At 36.4% G+C, this 18489-nt stretch overlaps 1 long non-coding RNA gene across 1 annotated transcript; it reads right to left on the bottom strand.

Moving 5' to 3' along the window:
- Nucleotides 1-14321: 14321 nt before the first annotated feature.
- On the bottom strand, nt 14322-17305 carry LOC136202060 (uncharacterized). The gene is made up of 3 exons (XR_010674283.1): nt 17108-17305; nt 16935-17004; nt 14322-14882 (listed from the first exon to the last, which is right to left on the bottom strand). It is a non-coding gene; the product is annotated as an uncharacterized lncRNA (long non-coding RNA).
- Between the last annotated feature and the right edge of the window lie 1184 nt (nt 17306-18489).

Here is an 18489-nt window from a genome sequence, read left to right as displayed (position 1 = left end):
ATGATGAACAAGATATTTTCAGACAAATCCGGTGAGAACTTCTCGATCTACGTTGATGACATGATCATCAAAAGCAAGAAAATGCAAGACCACCCGCAGGATATCAAAGAAATCCTAGAAGTGCTAATCAAATATGGCCTCAAATTGAACCCAGAGAAATGCACATTCGGAGCAAGAGCGGGAAAATTCCTGGGTTTCATTGTTAGCGGCAAGGGAGTTGAGGCGAATCCCGAGAAGGTTAAAGCAGTAATGGAGATGAAAACGCCGAGGAGCATAAGAGAAGTACAGAGACTAAATGGGCGGTTGGTGGCATTAGGGCGATTCATATCATGCTCAGCTAGGAGATGTCTACCTTTCTACAATGCCATCAAAAAATCCAAGTCCTTTGAATGGACGCCGGATTGTCAAGAAGCATTCGAGGGGATAAAGCGATTACTGTGTTATCCGCCCTTAATGAGTAGGCCGGAGGATGGAGAAGATTTATTTCTCTACGTATCCGTCACCAATATGGCGATATGCACTGTGATGGTGCGAGAAGAAGAAGGGCAACAATATCCAGTGTACTACGTGAGCAAAGTCCTGAAGGATGCAGAACTCCGGTATTCGAAGTTGGACAAAATGGCCCTCGCAGTGATAACCACGGCGGCTAGATTGAAACCATACTTTCAGGCACATACTATCATTGTGAGAACTGGCATCCCAATGCGAAAGGTATTACAGAAACCTGACGCATCCGGCCGGTTGATGGAATGGTCAATTCGCCTGGGAGAATTCGATATTCGCTATGAAGGGAGACCAGCGCTAAAGAGCCAAGTACTCACCGATTTCGTGAACGAATTCACCTGGGATGACGATGAATGTCTGAAGGCACAAAAAGAAGAGTGGAGCATGTACACAGATGGGGCATTATCTACAGATGGAGCTGGGCTGGGAGTCGTCATCAAGGGCCCGGAGGTTATTCGCCTGTGCTATGCAGCAAAATTAACTTTCAAAACTACCAATAATGCCGCAGAGTATGAAGCAATGATATGCGGATTGAAGTTGCTCAATGAACTCACCCCAGAAAGAGTGGTAATCTACAGCGATTCCAAACTCATGATAAACCAGATCATAAAAAATTATCTGGTGAAACAGGAGGAGCTAGTAAAATACCATCAGGTAGTCGGCAGATTAACACAAGAGTTAACGCACAAGGGAGTCGTTTGGGAGATGGTGCATGTTCCGCGAGGCCAAAATGCAAAGGCTGACGAATTGGCAAAAGCAGCGGCAAGTAGAGAACCATGGAGTCAAAAGGCATGCAATTTGGAAATAAAATTGGCACCAGCATTCGAGGTCGATCAGATTATGGTCATCGAAGAATTGGAAGACGATGAAGATTGGCGGATGCCCATTCGCCAATATCTGGAGCAGGGAGATTTACCGGTTGATAAGAGCTTAGCCAGAAAGCTAATTGGGCAGTCAGCTCGATACTCAATTCGAGATGGAACTTTGTATCGGAAATCGTACACATGTCCATGGTTGAAATGCATTAGTCGCAACGAAGGAGACTACGTGCTGCGAGAATTATATGAAGGAATTTTTGGCGCGCACGAAGCTTCGGCGGCATTGGCAAGAAAGGTCAAACTGATGGGATACTACTGGCCCAAGGTGGTGGAAGATTCCCAGAAGATGGTTGCAGAATGTCACAATTGTCAAATACATGCGAATGAAAAGCATGTTCCCGGAGCCGAACAAATCGCTATAATGACGGCATAGCCATTCGCAACATGGGGAATCGATATAGTGGGTCCATTCCCAGAAACGACAAAGAAAAGGAGGTACTTGATAGTCGCAGTTGACCACTTCAGCAAATGGGTAGAAGCGGAGGCAGTAACCGCACAAACACCTGAGCGAATGATCGAGTTCTTACGAGAGAACATTATCATGCGATTTGGAATCCCGCAAAAGCTTATAACCGACAATGGCACCCAGTTCAACTGTGCCAAGTTCAAAGCATACTGCGAAAGCATGGGGATCAAAAATCATTTTTCTTCCGTAAACCATCCCCAATCGAATGGTATGACGGAGGTTACCAACATGGCCATGATTCAAGGCATCAAGAAGCGGTAGGAGCCAAAAAAACAGGTTGGGCGGATGAGATACCCCATATGTTATGGGCATACAGAACCTCTGTAAAGGCAGCAACAGGCGAAACACCTTTCTCGCTAGTTTATGGAGCCGAAGCAGTCCTACCTGTTGAAATCAAGTCGCCCACAGACCGGATAATTTATTATTGCGACACACAAAATCCTATCAACATTAGAGATGCTTTGGATTCTGTGGAGGAACGAAGAGAAAAAGCTTACATGCGAATGGCAGTATACCGCAATAGAATCAAGAAATATCATGACAGAAGAGTGCGAAAAGTAATAATCAACGAGAACGACTTGGTCTTGAAAAAAGCGGATAAAATACAATCCAGAGATGGCAAAGGCAAGCTGGGCGTCAACTGGATCGGACCATACAAAGTATCCAAGAAGCTGGGACCAGCCACTTTTGAAATAGAAGAAATGAGCGGAAAGAAGCTCCCGCGCACCTGGAATCTAGAGAATCTACGCCTATATAAAAAGGCCGAGTAGTTCGAGGAAATGACGAGTACTCTTTTTCCTTTTATGAGTTTTTCCCATTGGGTTTTCTGATAAAAGGTTTTAATGAGGCTTTGATCCCACACAGTTGGTGTACCTATGTAATAAACCTTTTCTCTTTATCAATAAAGGTATTCAATTATTACATTTATTCAATATGTTACGCCCGAATGCGGATTGTTCTTAAAAACACATAAATGTGTTGTCTATTAAAGAAAGGCGGATGCATGGTTACGCATCACTCGCAAAACCCTTAGGGTTAAACTCAAAAAACACATAAATGTGTTGCCTATTAAAGAAAGGCGGATGCATGATTACGCATCACTCGCAAAACCCTTAGGGTTAAACTCAAAAAACACATAAATGTGTTGCCTATTAAAGAAAGGCGGATGCATGATTACACATCACTCGCAAAACCTTATGATTAACCTTATGATTATATTATTTTCGAAAGAAAAATAATAGAGTAAGGCATAAAATTAAGCGAATAAACGAGTACTCAAAAATTGCAAAAAGGGTTTGGCCACCCTAGCGAAAGCAAAAATTACTATGAAGAATTACAAGTATGAAGTCGGCAAAAGGCAAGGATCATACATGAAAATAAAGTGACAATAATCGGACGTAGAGGCAAAGCGGCAAGTGAAAGAAAATTAATATATACGGGCAGTTTGTTACATACAAAAAGTCCAAATATAAATTAAACTATGCTACAGCTTCCTCTCCTTCACCCCTATTGCTTTCCTCGCCTCCAGCGACTCCCTCATCTCCTCCAGTGGGCGGATCTACTTCAAGCGAATCCTCAACCCTCGAATCAATAACTGCTTCAGAGGGCGGTACCTCTTGCTCAGGCTGAGAGATGTCCTGCGGTGCCCCTTCTTCCGCATTCCGGGTAGGGATCTCGCCGATAATTGGAGATTCTTAAAAACTCTTCCAATCTAAGAGGAGCACCTCATCCATATCAGCATCCTCGGCTTCCAGCTTGTCCCACTTCTCAGTTAAATCCTTTTCAGGGATGGGAACCTTGGGGCGGTTAAGTACGAGACCCTGATGTCCATGCTCATAAGCGGCATGAATCCGCTCCCCATACCAGTAGATGCGGGCACCGTCTTCAGCCAGAATTTCCTCAGCCCTCTTCTTTTGTGTCTCCTTGGAATCAGCTAGATCATCGAGGGCCTTTCGCAGCTCATCGGACTTAGCCTGAAGAGATTTAAGAGCCTCCTCCTTCTCGCTCACAGCCTTCTGAAGGGCGCCTTCTAGGACCTTCACCTTCCCTTGGACATCATCATAAAGCGACTTCTGAGTCGCCAATTCAGTACCAAGACCTTCCAACTCCTTGGCTCGCTCGGCATCCCTTCGGAGAATGCCCTCAGGGAAATTGATAATCTGCATATAAGACGGCTCACGAATAAAAAAGGGCGAATAGAAATAGGCGGTTACAATAGACGCAAGATCCTTGAAAGAGGAAAAATTCACAAGTTTTTGAATTTTGAATAGACAAGCAAAAACGAAGCGTCCCCTATGAACAGACCCTAAAGGGCTCTTGTATCAAACTAAAGGGGAGGCATGTGATGACCCGCGAGGCTAAACCGGGTCATATTCATTTCGCAGGCCCAGCCCATACTTAGACCCATGGTCTAAGATCGGATGGGACCCGAATAAAGGAAGCGGGCGCAGCGAGTAACCACCTCGAATGGGACCCGAATAAGCGGAAACGGGTGAAGCGAGTAACCGCCCCGAATTCCTAAACGGAGCATCAAGACTCCCACTCAGAACCACGTTCGTTGCCATGAAAGCCACGAAAGGGACATGGCCTAAAAAGGGGGAACCGCCCTCAGAACGTGGCCCACTAAGGAGTAACCGCCCTCGGCGGTTACCTAAAAAACACCTATAAAAGGCCTTAAGAACAAGGGAAAAAGGTACGCTCACAATTTTCCCCGCAATACTATTGTCAAATTACCAACCTTCTTACAAAAACTGACTTGATCGTCGGAGAGTCTTCCCGGAGATCCTGTCTCCGGTTCTGTTTTGCAGGTAACTCTGGCAGAGAATATCAAATCGGATCCGGCAAGTTATCAAACTAGTTTTTGGCATGTGATGTACGGATTCATCTTAACGTATAAATATTAACAAAAATATAATTACAATTAATGATATAAAAGTCCTATATAAATTAAATATTATTATTTTATTTTCATATTTACTTTAAATAATCTTTTTATAGATAAATATAATAATATAATTAAAATTAATATATTATATATTATATTATATTTTTTATCAATAAAAAAGGAGGAAATGACACCTCAGCTCTATCGTTACTGTTTTATATTATATAATATATATAGATATGCAGAGAATTAGAAAGATTTTAGGGATTAATTTAAATTTTGTAGAACTCTTAGATATAGTACGGATAAAATAATATTTTTATAGATAAATATAATAATATAATAAAAAATAATATATTATATATTATATTATATTTTTTAGGCTTAATGCTTCTCCAGCCCCCTTAACTTGTCCAAATTGGTCATTTTACCCCTCCAACTCATCGAACGTCCTATTTACCCCCTTAACTCTATAAAAATGGTATTTCTTACCCCATTAACTTGTCCAAATTTGTTATTTTACCCCTTCTCAACTCATCGAATATCCTATTTACCCCCTTAACTCCATAAAAGTGGTATTTCTCACCACTTATGATCCTATTTACCCTCTTAACTCCATAAAAATAGTATTTCTTATCCCTTTATAGTAGTCAAAAAAAGTTGAAATGAGAAAGAACGAATAAAAAATACAAATAACAAGAACATTAATATAAACTCTCGATAATAAAGAAAAGTACCTAAAACCTACAGCTATCTTTCCTATTTATAGAATACAACAATAAGAAAATAATTAGCTGTCAATTAGCTATATGGTAAAATACACAAACAACACTTATATTTTAACTTACTTAACACCCCCCGCAAGCTGACAGTGATTACTTTGCTGTCTGCTGAACATTCAGAACTCCAAGTCGTGAAAGGAAAGAAGTCAGCAATGGTGAATGTAATGGTTTGGTTAAACAATCTACTAACTGATCTGTAGTTGAAACTGGCAGCAAATGTATCACACCAGCTTGAACCTTTTCTCTCACGAAATGACAATCAATCTCGAGATGTTTTGTTCTTTCATGAAAAATCGGATTCTTAGCAATATGAACAGCAGATATATTATCACAAAACAATAAGGCTGGTTGAGGATGAATAATTTGAAAGTCTTGCAAGAGATAAAACAACCACTGAAGCTCACATGCTGTGGAAGACATGGCGCGATATTCTGCTTCAGAACTAGATCTACTAACGATTTGTTGCTTCTTAGATTTCCAACTAATTAACGAACTGCCTAAAAAAACACAAAAGCCTGTAATTGACCTTCTTGTTTCTTTACAGTTAGCCCAATCTGAATCCGTAAATGCTTGTAGTTGTAATGAAGATGCAACAGGGTAAAACAAACCTTGAGCAGGTTGACCCTTTAAATACCTCAAAACTCTGTGCACTAAGGCCATATGCTTTTCTGTTGGTTTATCTAAGTATTGAGATAACTGTTGAACATCAAACGATATATCAGGCCGTGTGTTGGTTAAATAAAGTAACTTGCCTACGATTTTCCTATATTCCGTGTTGTCTGATAGAGGTAAAGACTATATACCGTCCAAGCTTTCTGGTGTAATAGGAGTAGAACATGGTTTTGCTTCTAAAAAACCCGTGTCAGCCAATAAATCAAGAGTATACTTCCTCTGGTTAATATGGATTCCTGACTTATTTCTCAGAATTTCAAGTCCTAAAATGAACTTCAGCTTCCCAAGTCTTTAATTGTAAAACACTTATGTAAATGATCCTTAATGTCTTGTATAGCCTCAGTGTTAGAACTAGCTATGATGATATCATCAACATAGACAACCAATGCTATAAAATCTTGTCCAGTTCCCCTTATAAATAAAGATGGATCTGCTTGAGACTGTTTAAAACCTAACAACAACAACGATGCCCTTAGCTTTGAGTTCCATTGTCGACTGGCTTGCTTCAAGCCATACAAAGATTTGGTTAACCTACAGATAGCATTAGGTACATCGGTCTTCACCCCAGCAGGTAACTCCATGTATATCTCCTCTTCTAATTCCCCATGGAGAAATGCATTGTTGATATCCAACTGCTGCAAATCCCATCCTTTGATAGCTGCCAAAGCCAATAATACTCTAATTGTAGATACCTTTGCCACAGGAGAGAAGGTTTCATTATAATATAAACCTTGTTGTTGTGTATATCCCTTAGCCACAAGCCTAGCCTTGTACCTCTCAATGCTACCATCACTCTTCCTCTTGATTCTAAAAACCCACTTATAACCAATAGCTTTCTTCCCAATAGGCAAAGAATAAATCTCCCATGTCTGGTTAACAGCAAGAGCTGCTAACTCATCTTGCATTGCTTGTTTCCATTCTGGAGATTGAGAAGCCTGTTTGTATGTCTTAGGTTCTTCCTCTGCATACAAAGAAAATGAAAAATTATGTTGCGAAACAGACACATTAGCATAATCAAGTACATTAGATAAAGGATGATTCACTCCCTTTTCTGGAACAGGTAAAACATTATTCTGCATCATAGCACAATGATAATCTCTAAGGTACTGAGGTTGCTTATGAACTCTACTTGATTTCCTAGGAACATTATGTGTTTCCAGTAAACCTTTTTCCTCTACTGGTACAGGCTGTATAAAATCACTAGCATCCACAGACTCAACATTGTGACTATCATAAGGAAAAACACGCTCATGAAAAATAATATTGCGAGAGACTAATACTTTATGATTATCCATATCATAGACCTTATAACCCTTCATACCTGAACTATACCCAAGAAAAATACACCTCCTAGAACGTGGATCCAATTTTGTTCTATTGCGAGCAAGAGTACTAACATAACACAAACTACCAAAAGATTTAAACATCGAATAATCAGGCACTTTCAAGTAAAGGAGTGGGCATACTATTAATTATAGAGACAACATGAAGAACAAAATAAGGCCAAAACTGATTAGGAAGATTACTTTGAAATTTCAACGAGCGTGCAACATTCATTATATGCTGATGCTTGCGCTCAACAAGCCCATTTTGCTGTGGTGTTTCAACACAACTCAACTGATGTTGAATTCTAGTTTGCATATAAAATTCTTTTAAAGCAAACTCTGGACCATTGTCAGTCCTTATACACCTTACTGTTCCTGCATACTGTACTTCTACCATTTTAACAAAAGCTTTAACTAAATCAGGTACCTCAGATTTTGTTTTAAGCATATAAACCCAAGTATACCTGGTAAAATCATCAACAATGGTCAGAAAATATCTATACCCATTCATTGAAACATAGGTTGGTCCCCATATATCCATGTGAACTAATTGAAAAACAGAACTAGTAGAAGAAACAGATTTAGGAAAAGGCAATTTTCGCTGTTTTGCCTTATAACAAACATCACATACCAAGTCAGTACTACTTACAATATCAGGAAATTGTTTGGTAATTTCTGCTAACCTAGAAAAAGACGGGTGTCCAAGCCTATAATGCCAAAGATCTTCTTGATTACAGGTAAGAGAATGAACAGGAATATCAACAGAATTACAAGCAAAAGCAGAACCAAAAACTGGATCAGCCAAGTGATATAACCCTTCTTGCACTTTAGCTAAACCAATCCTCTTCTTGGTTTGTGCAGCCTGGATTACACATTGATCCATAGAAAAATTTACATAACAATTCAAAGTAGAAGTCAACTTAGCAATTGAAATCAAATTATAATTAAAAGAAGGCACAAAGACAGCATCATATAAGATCAAATCTTCAGAAAGATGAACATTACCAATATGAGTAGCCTGTAATTTCATATTGTTAGGTAAGATAACAAACCAATTATCAACTGGTCTAGAATTTGTAAAATAAGATAGTGAACTAAGTACATGATTACTGGCACCAGTATCTAAAATCCAAGAATTATTAATAGAAGATTGTGTAGAAGAAAAACCTGTAACTCCAACATGATGAGCAGGTTGAGTATCAGAATTTTGAGCAACAGCAGCATTAACAGAATAAATCTCAGATTGTAAATCAGCAATACGATAAACATCCGATTGACAAAAATTTTCTTTCAGATTATCCCACAGATCTTTAGCATCATCAATCCATCGAACCGATTGAGCAACAGAAGAATCTAAAGAACGAAATAACCAAGAAAGTACCATATTGTTGCAGCGTCTCCAGGCGGCGAAGTGGGGATCTCCAGGAACGAGTTTCTCGATGGTTCCATCTATGAAATCCAGTTTATTCTTTGAAAGCAAAGCCATCTTCACGTTTCTGCTCCAAGAATGATAATTCTTTCCTGAATTAGCCAGAACTGGTGATACAAGAACAACAGAAGGATTTTCGCTATGATGAAGATAATAGGGACTCGAGTCGTCAACTCGACGATTTGCCATGATTGTGATTAAAAATAGAAATTGAAGAAGTAAAGAGAAATTGAAAGAAGATGTGCGGAAGAAAGAATATCAGAGCTCTGATACCATCTCGATAATAAAGAAGTAGAGAAAAAGAAGTCTTTATTAATGAAGAAGAGAAGGAAATAAGAAATCAATTTACAGGAGAAGAAAATGAAAAGTACCTAAAACCTACAGCTATCTTTCCTATTTATAGAATACAACAATAAAAAAATAATTAGCTGTCAATTAGCTGTATGGTAAAATACACAAACAGCACCTATATTTTAACTTACTTAACATAAACAAGTTAAATACATTATATATAGGGATAATGTACCAAAATAGGCCTATGATTTTTGGGGAAGTATCAATTTAGGTTCCACTTACAAAATAGCATAAATATAGGTTTAACGTTTAAATTTTTTTATCAATTTAGGCTTCGATAACGGATTGTAAGGGGTGAAAAATACCACTTTTATGGAGTTAAGGGGGTAAATAGAACATTCTATGAGTTGGGGGGAAAAATGGACAAGTTGAGGGGGTGTGAAATACCACTTTTATGGAGTTAAGGGGGTCAATAGGACATTCGATGAGTTGAGGGGGTAAAATGACCATTTTGAACAAGTTAAAGGGGTTGGGGAAGCATTAGGCCTATTTTAAAAAATGAGAAAGTGACATCTCAGCTCCATCGTTACTATTTTATATTATATATAGATAGATATGCAGAGAATTAGAGAGATTTTATGAATTAATTTAAATTTTGTAGAACTTTTAAATATAGTACATATAAAATAATCTTTTTATAGATAAATATAATAATATAATTAAAATTAATATATTATATTATATTATATTTTTATCAGTAAAAAAGGAGGAAGTGACATCTCAGCTCCATCATTACTGTTTTATATTATATATAGATAACGAAAATAGAAATGTAAATAAATAATTTTCTGTCTTTTTTTTTGCTAAGTGAATGGAAAATAATGAAAAAAAGAAAAGGAGAAAAAACAATAATCTATTTGCTAATATTAATTTACTTATTTACCCATATTTTATTAATTTAAATAGCGAAAAATATGAATAAACAACACTAATGCGGTTTTATTAATTTGTAAATAAAAAACTATGATTTTGTTCTCCAAAAAAACTATAATTTTGTTTTTTTAAAAGAAGGTATGTGTTTATCATGTTAGCAAAACATGATATATTCAATTTATGACATGACATATTGATTTTATTGACGTGAGTCATGACACAATGAAATGCTAACTTTTAATGATATGACATGTTAATTTTTTTTCTTTCAGTAAGAACAGGAAATTAAACAAAAACGAACAAGAAAGCAACACAGCAGCTAAGGGAGGTCCGCAGCAATGCGCCTGGGGAGCGAAGTGCCAATGTAGTCCTCCCAAAGGACATCTCGGAGCGCGTTGGGTGCCTCCTGGTAAATGGTAACCCCGGGGTCAGTCGAATTGGCCAATGACGCCAACTTGTCTGCACACCTGTTACGTTCTATGTGCACGTGAGAAATCGTATAATGGTCCAGTTTTTGCAGCAGATCCTGGATTTCAAGAACCACCGTCCGAGCGGGGTGGTGAGGAGGACACTTCTGCTTCACGATACTGATGGCTTCTTGACAGTCGGACTCCACCACAAGAGAAAGATAGTTCAGCCTAACCGCTAAACTCAGACCTGAAAGTAATCCCCATAATTTAGCTTCGAAGGAGGACCCGATACCAATAAACCGGCTGAAACCACCTAACCACAAGCCATTTGAGTCGCGGAGTAAACCCCCTGCAGTAATGTAACCTGTCGCCCTTGAGTGGGAGCCATCCACATTCAGTTTTGTTAGACCCTCAGCTGGTTTTCTCCAACCCATATGCTGAACAACTCTGGTTATTTTAGGCCGGATCGCCTCAAGGCTGTCCCAACATCTATTATTCTCCTCAACTGCAGTGCCTATGGCTCTGGCTCTGTCAATAGGGATATCTCTGCCATTATTGAACAGCTCCTGATTTCTCCATTTCCACAGGTTAAAAACCGAGAAAGCGAAAACAATACTCCAATTCTGTATCTCGAATTTCTCATTCCCACTCGCCAGGCAATCATAAAACCAGTTCACCCCTGTCATACCGAAGAACTCATCCCAGTATCTCGCTGGGATACTCTTTCGCCAAACTCCCGAGCTGGACGGACAGTCCCTCAAAGCGTGGCTGATCGATTCTGCCTCGACATTACAGCGGGAACAAGTCGACGTGGGGGTTAGATGCCTTCTATGACGCTCGCTGTTCGTCAGGAGGCGATCGTGAACACCCAGCCAGAGGAACGTGCGGATCCTCTGGGGGATCTTTAACTTCCAAATTTTATCAAATATAGGATCCTTATTACTATCATTTTCACTAATCAACGTCCCATAAGCAGCTTTGCATCAAAAGATGCCATGCTAATGACATGTTAATGATATGCCAAACGATGCTAGTCAAATTTCTTATTTTGCACATGCATTTTTGTGTGAAAATAAAATAAAATTATATTCTTTTATTTGCAAATCAATGAAACCATAAAGTTATATTTATATTTTTTCGGAACAAAGATCAAATAAACATATTTGAATAAATACATATTTAGCCATAACATATAAAATAGTGCAAATTTAACTCTAAAATTTTCAAGTAATATCAACTTTTGCACTATGTTGTCAAAAATTTGAAAAAACCGATTTGACTGTTATTTACTCTCACACCAGACCTTCCAAGCTGAAGCATTTTCATAAATTTTTGGTTGGTTATTTGTAATTATATTAGTCACACAGTAAACATTGTAGACACTTTGATAAAACAAATATGTGATTAACTTATAGTGACAAACTTAGTTATTATAATTTTAACGAGTTTTTTTTGTAACTATGTTAAATATCTTAGATATAATTGATGTTTGAAAGATCCGATATGACAGTTAAATAATAATTAACCCATTTTTTTCAAATTTTCAATAACGTAAAGCTAAAATTGATATTACTTGAAAAGTTAAAAGGTTAAATTTTGTATATTAGGATCAAATTTGCACTTCACAAAAAATGTTACCCTTGTATTTAATTTCCCATTTAAATAATATTATTTGAGGTAAGATATAAAACCTTATATAGTAAATCTAATTAATGATGGATGAAAATCAGCATCTCCTAAACAATACTTCTTTTTGTGCAAGCCAAAAGTAGTTTTCATATAGGTAATCTTTTTTTAGAACTTGGTCACAATTGAAGTTGTGATGTAAAGTTGAAATCTATTCTGTGTTGTCAAGTGAGACTTTTTTTGTAGAAATAATACTAATAGCTAGGCTTGTAGTCTAATGGTTCATATTAATCTCATAAAGCAAGAGGTGAGAAAAATTCAAAGATACCCTACCAAAAATAACAAAAAGGTAAATCCAAAGATTGGCACATTTCTTACCTGGAATAATTTTGTACTTAGCAAAATGAGACAAGTTACTAAAATAACCTAACAGAGTGTTTGTTAGAAGGGACATAGGAGATGGGATATGGATAAAAAAACACGAGATAAGTTATCCCATGTTTGTTTGAGAGATAGAAAAGTGAGACGGATGAGGGACAAGTCTCTTATCTCTCAAATTCTATACCTAGGAGAGGGGGTGGTATAAGGAGGTGGGATAAGCTCCTGCGATTTTAATAGGATGGAAAAGTCAATCTTATCCCTTAAATTAATGTTATATAGTTTAAATAAGGTTGAAATAGTAAAATGTATTATTTTATCTTCATCTCTATCCCACATACCAAACATTGAATAATAATTCTCGATTATCATACTTTTATCCTTATCTCAACCATTTATCCTTATCCCTATCTCAACCTTTATCATTATCCCTATCCCAATAGAATACCAAACGCCCCGTAAGATTATTTGGAAAGAGTCAAGGTAATTAAATGATAGATTTAGGTTCCACGTACAAAATATCATCAAGGTAGATTTAACTTAAATACCAATTTAGATCTCGATAACGGAACGTGACATGTCATTCATATTACTTTGTTAAGTTCTTATTTCTCTCTCCACGTACAATTGATAGAACTTATCACATTTCGTTGTCAAAGTCTAAATTGGTACATTTTTTAAACGTTAAGCCTATATTGATGTTATTTTATATGTGGAGCCTAAATTGGTATTTTTTCAAAAACCATAAACCTATTTTAGTACCTTATCCCGCTATTTTATAAGTGAGAGTCAAATTGACATTTCCCTAATAACCTTGAGGTCATTTTGATATCTTATTATGCCTAACAAAATTCAAGTTTTCATATGATTGAAATTTTTTCACCTTAAAACATTTCATTTTAATACGTTTTTAACATATTAAAAACAAAAAAGTACATTTAAGCCAAATTTCATAACACAACGTTTAAACTACAATTGGACTAGAAAGTCATAGGCTCGAGTCATGAAAGCAACCTCTAACAAAGTATAGTGCTGCATGATTAGGCCCAAATAATTCAATGAACTCCCAATAGGTGGAACTTAAATGTTAATTTCAAACACGACAATATAAGCTAACACGTCAAACACAGCTAGTTTGACAAATATATTATGTTATATATAATCGTATGAAGTGTATATATCAAATACACGATTATAATAATCCATTTCAACACTCGTACTTAGTAAACTTGAATAACCCTTGATGAATATAAATAGAAAACTTATCTTCAAACTAATATAAATGACGGGGATAAAGGGCCAAATTTGACTCCTAAAGTTTTTGGTGAAGTGTAGATTTAGCTTTAATGTACGAAATAGTCCAAATTTAATCCTAACATTTTCAAGCAAGATCAATTTTAACCCTACATTATCAAAAAATATGAAAAAGTTGGATTGACATTAAAGTATTGCTAAGCTATATTTAAAGTATTGCTAACAACTATGTCTGCCATATACAATTTAATAACAAACTTTTTTTGTCAATATCTAAAATGTTTAATATGTTACTAATATAGTTACAAATAACCAACAAAAAAATGTATGAAAACTATTTCAGTTTATCGATAAACTTGTTTGAAATGCCTGCTTTTCGGTAACGTAGAGTTAAAGTTAATTGCTTGAAAACGTAAGGGTTAAATTTGCACAATTTCATACATTACAACTAAATCTGCACGCGGTCAAATTAGCCCATAAATGACATTAGTAGTAATTTTTTTCCATTCAAAAAGTAGTTTGAAAAACGCTATACGAAGAAAGCAAGTGCATCAGTCCATTATATCATGCTACATGACTAGGCAATGACACTACAATACAGACATATAAGATGAGCATGCCTCCTCTCCCATTCACTTCTTTTTTTAACTCAGACCAAACTACTTCCAAATCGACAGGTATGGAAAAGAAACGGAAGAAACTATAGCAATTTTCTAAATTCACAGTGGAATACAAGCATAGCAGCTGTCCAGAGTTTTTGGTTAACTTTCAAGTGTAATGTGCTCCATCAGTCAAAGGGAACAAAGGTGAGCAAGTACAATTAAACAATCAAGTAATCAAGGTAACGGTTGTCCAAGCATCGCATGGTGGTAAGACCGAGAGGTAACCCGGGCATCCATTACAGGAGAATCAAGCAGCACGTCTAGATACGGGAATTTTTGGTAATATAATGTACAAAAGAAATACATGTTCCATATTATGTAAACGAAGCCATTAGTAATGTTGTATACCTGTCCAAACCAATCCCATACAGCAGTACTAAACTACCTGGAAACAAAAACGAAACAAAAACAAAAGTCAGCAATATCAGTTGAAGTGCGTTGGGGTAGCAAAACTAGAAAGTTGAAACTTATTTTAAAGAAAGTGAGTTAGATTATTCCTATTTAGTTTAGAGAAGCAATTTTGCAATGCTTTTTTACCATGCAACATCGATGATTAGTGAAGTGCCAGAGACAAGCATAGCATGGGGAGCCATATATTATGAGGATAGCTATTATAAGACACCCAAATATGTTCCTCTATGTATGTATTTTGCACACCTTCTGAGAGCTAATATAATCATCACAACCAGTTAGCAAACAATGTTTAATCTGCAATTTCCATATTTGCATCAAAATCACTACTCCTATGTGTTTGTAGATCAAAACAGCGCATGATTTTCATGAATTTTATCTTATACAGGACTCATGGCCAATAACACTACCTATATAAAAGTATAAAATTCTAAAATCATTGTTAGGAAACATTAAATTTGATATCCTTATCCAATCATGCACCAATAAATCTCCATTCGACTAGTACAACTGAGAAATACAGGACTCATGGCCAATAACACTACTCAGAGGCACTCTACATATGATAAACAACAAAAAAGTAATACAGACACATTACTATCTCTAAAATATGGTAGTCGAACCCAACTAACGTGGAAACTTCAGGTCTATCTTGGAAGTAAACCTCTCTTAAAGGACGCAACTACACTTGCAAGTTGCGTTGAATGAAAAGTTCTTCTCCAGCTAGACCAACTAAAATAAAACTAGTATTTTCAATTCAAGTTTGAGTGAATATGTAAAGGCTATGACTGTTTCTATCAAATGAATGCTGCAATGCACTTACAGAGTTACAGTACACCATAGCTTGACCCTCGCAAGTTGCAACAAATTTGCTCGAATTAAACTTGTAAAGCTCGAATGACAGGGTCACATTTCAAAGTTGATTTCAATTATCAGAGTGACCTTACAGTCTCCAAAATGCAAATTAAAAGTTGTTGCTCTTTGGAAACTTTTATATGATTGTTGTTACTGAATAAATATAAGCAGAAAGTGAGGCACCCAAATAATGAGTATAAACATGTATCTGTACAATACAGGTACGAATAACTGTAACTTTTTGCAAATTGAAATTTACAATGAAGGATTCAACGGAAGAAGACTAGTTGTGAAACCCAAAAAAGTAACAATATCATGTTGTGTATTCTAGTTCAATGAGCAAACCTGAAATATTTTGCAAACACCGAAAGATATTAAAACATCTTTTCCAAACACAATTGACATGGTGATATATTCCCCAGACAGTTTCAGTTAAATCATAGGTAGTATAAGCGTCCTTTTATAGCAATATAAATCCCAAACTAAAAACAATTAAAAAACCTAAGTTTCCTAATGCAAAATCGGAATTGTAAAGAGAAGTACATTCAAAGTACTCAATCAATCGGCATACAAAAATTGCAAGTACAAAATGCAAACAGGTAGCTACATATAATACCAGTTCAGTCGCTTAGCACACTAATTAAAAGCTAGAATGCGCAAAATAACATTCATAAGAAATGAAAGAATAGAAATAGGCGCTTAACCTGCTAAAATTACTAATGCGCAATCGAAATTATAAAGAGAAACTGCATTCAAAACAAGCAATCAATCCGCATAAAAAAATTGGAAGTAGAAAATGCAAACAAGTAACTATACATTTGTTGAATTCTTGTCCAACTTCACCACCAGCTAATACCAGTTCAGTCGATTAGCACACTAATGAAACGCTAGAATGCGCAAAATATCATTAATAAGAAATTAAAGAATGAAATAGGCGCTTAACCTGCTGAATTCCTAATGTGCAATCGGAATTGTAAAGACAAAGCACATTCGATGTAAGCATTCAATCCGCATCAAAAAATTCGAAGTAGAAAATGCAAACAAGTAATTATATATTTTCTGAATTCTTGTCCAACTTCACCACCTAGTTCAGTCGATTAGCACACTAATTGAACGCTAGACTGCGCAAAAACATTCATAAGAAATGAAAGAATCGAAATAAGCGCTAAACCTGCTAATCCTCAGTGTGCCTTTCTTCGTCCGGGCTGTTTATCAGTTGCTAACCTGTACATCCAGTAGACCTAACACAAATACAAAGACATATTCAAAGATCGGCCACTAATTTGGGCCTAAATCTAGTAAATATCAAAACCGTAATAGCAAAAATTAGTTTCATATGAGTACCAAAGCAAGCACGTGAGCTGCTATCAGAGCAATGACAATCAAAGGTACCAAATCGAGAAACCATGGGCGCGGTATTAAGTCCTTCGCCATTTTGTGTATCTGGTGCGAGAGAGAGAGGAAGTTAATACTGAGAGAAGAGGTATACAGTGGAAAGCCCTGAGACGGGGTTTTCAAATTCCCTCCGTCCTGGTAGAAAAGGAAGAGAAATTAAACGACAAGCGTAACATGCTGTGCCGTTCTAATTAGGTGTAATGACTATAAAGCCCTCGGGATTAGAGTAGTTTAACGGGGTCAAATATGATCATTGAACTTTCACAAAATTTTCTCAATCTTGTTAAATATAAAAATTATAAATTTCATATTTAATTTCTTTTGATAGGTGATCTGTAAATTCCACTGTAAACCTTCATCGAGGTCTGTGGTTTGCTCTGACCTTGGAAGTGGGTAGACCTACCCTTACCTAAACTTTACGCTATTTCTAAAGAAGAAATATTATTAATGAAACTCAGAATACAAAGCACGAATAATAAAATCTGGAAGACTTGTAATTCATTCTGAAAACTCTAACATAGAAAAGCTTGCTCTAGCTAAAGTACGAGTCACATCATTCGCATAACCTATAAAATTGATAGTCACATCATTAAAAGAATCACGAAGATACTTGTATTCGTTAAAACAGACCGAAAACTAGTTTATTGAAGATGATCAACTACGATCAAATACATTAATATCATAATTAAGTACAAAATTACAATTAAATCATATCACCAAACTTAATTTTTAATATGTAATTATTCTCTATATATTATGATTTTACATCATAATTTAAAAATTCTAAACTCTAATTCATAAATCATAAACCGTAGAAAATATATTCTAAATTTCTAGTTTATAAATTCTAATCTTTAAAATATATTGGGTCTATTTACAGGGAATCTAGTGCTCTCTAGATTCCTCTACTTTCTTCTTTTCCTTTCTTTCCTCAGATCCGCCGCCCACCACCCCTCGTCTCCCCCCTTTCTTGCACCCGACCCCTCTCCCCTTCCATTTCTTTGGAAAATATCCGGTTTTGCCCAAATCTCACAACAAAGTCCAGTTTTAATTCTATCTAGTTGAGGAGGAAGAAGGAAGCTTGCCTTCCTTATTCCTCCTCCACTGTTCTTATTTTTATGTTGTATTAGTTGTTTTCCTTTTGTTTGTATCATTTTATTTTGGTTGGATCTGACATATTTTATCCGATCTCTGGATCCGTTTGACGTGCATTTGTTCGTTAAAATCTTTGTTTTTGTAACATTTTCTGTTATAGCAAGTGCAGAAAAGGTAGATCTTATCCGTAGATCACTGGATCTACGTGGTTGGAAAAGAAGGGATTTAGATCCGGT

The sequence above is a fragment of the Euphorbia lathyris genome, chromosome 8, assembly GCF_963576675.1.
Source record: "Euphorbia lathyris chromosome 8, ddEupLath1.1, whole genome shotgun sequence".
NCBI lineage: Eukaryota > Viridiplantae > Streptophyta > Magnoliopsida > Malpighiales > Euphorbiaceae > Euphorbia > Euphorbia lathyris.
Note: the sequence above shows the minus strand (reverse complement) of the source record. Positions and strands in the feature narration are given on the sequence as shown.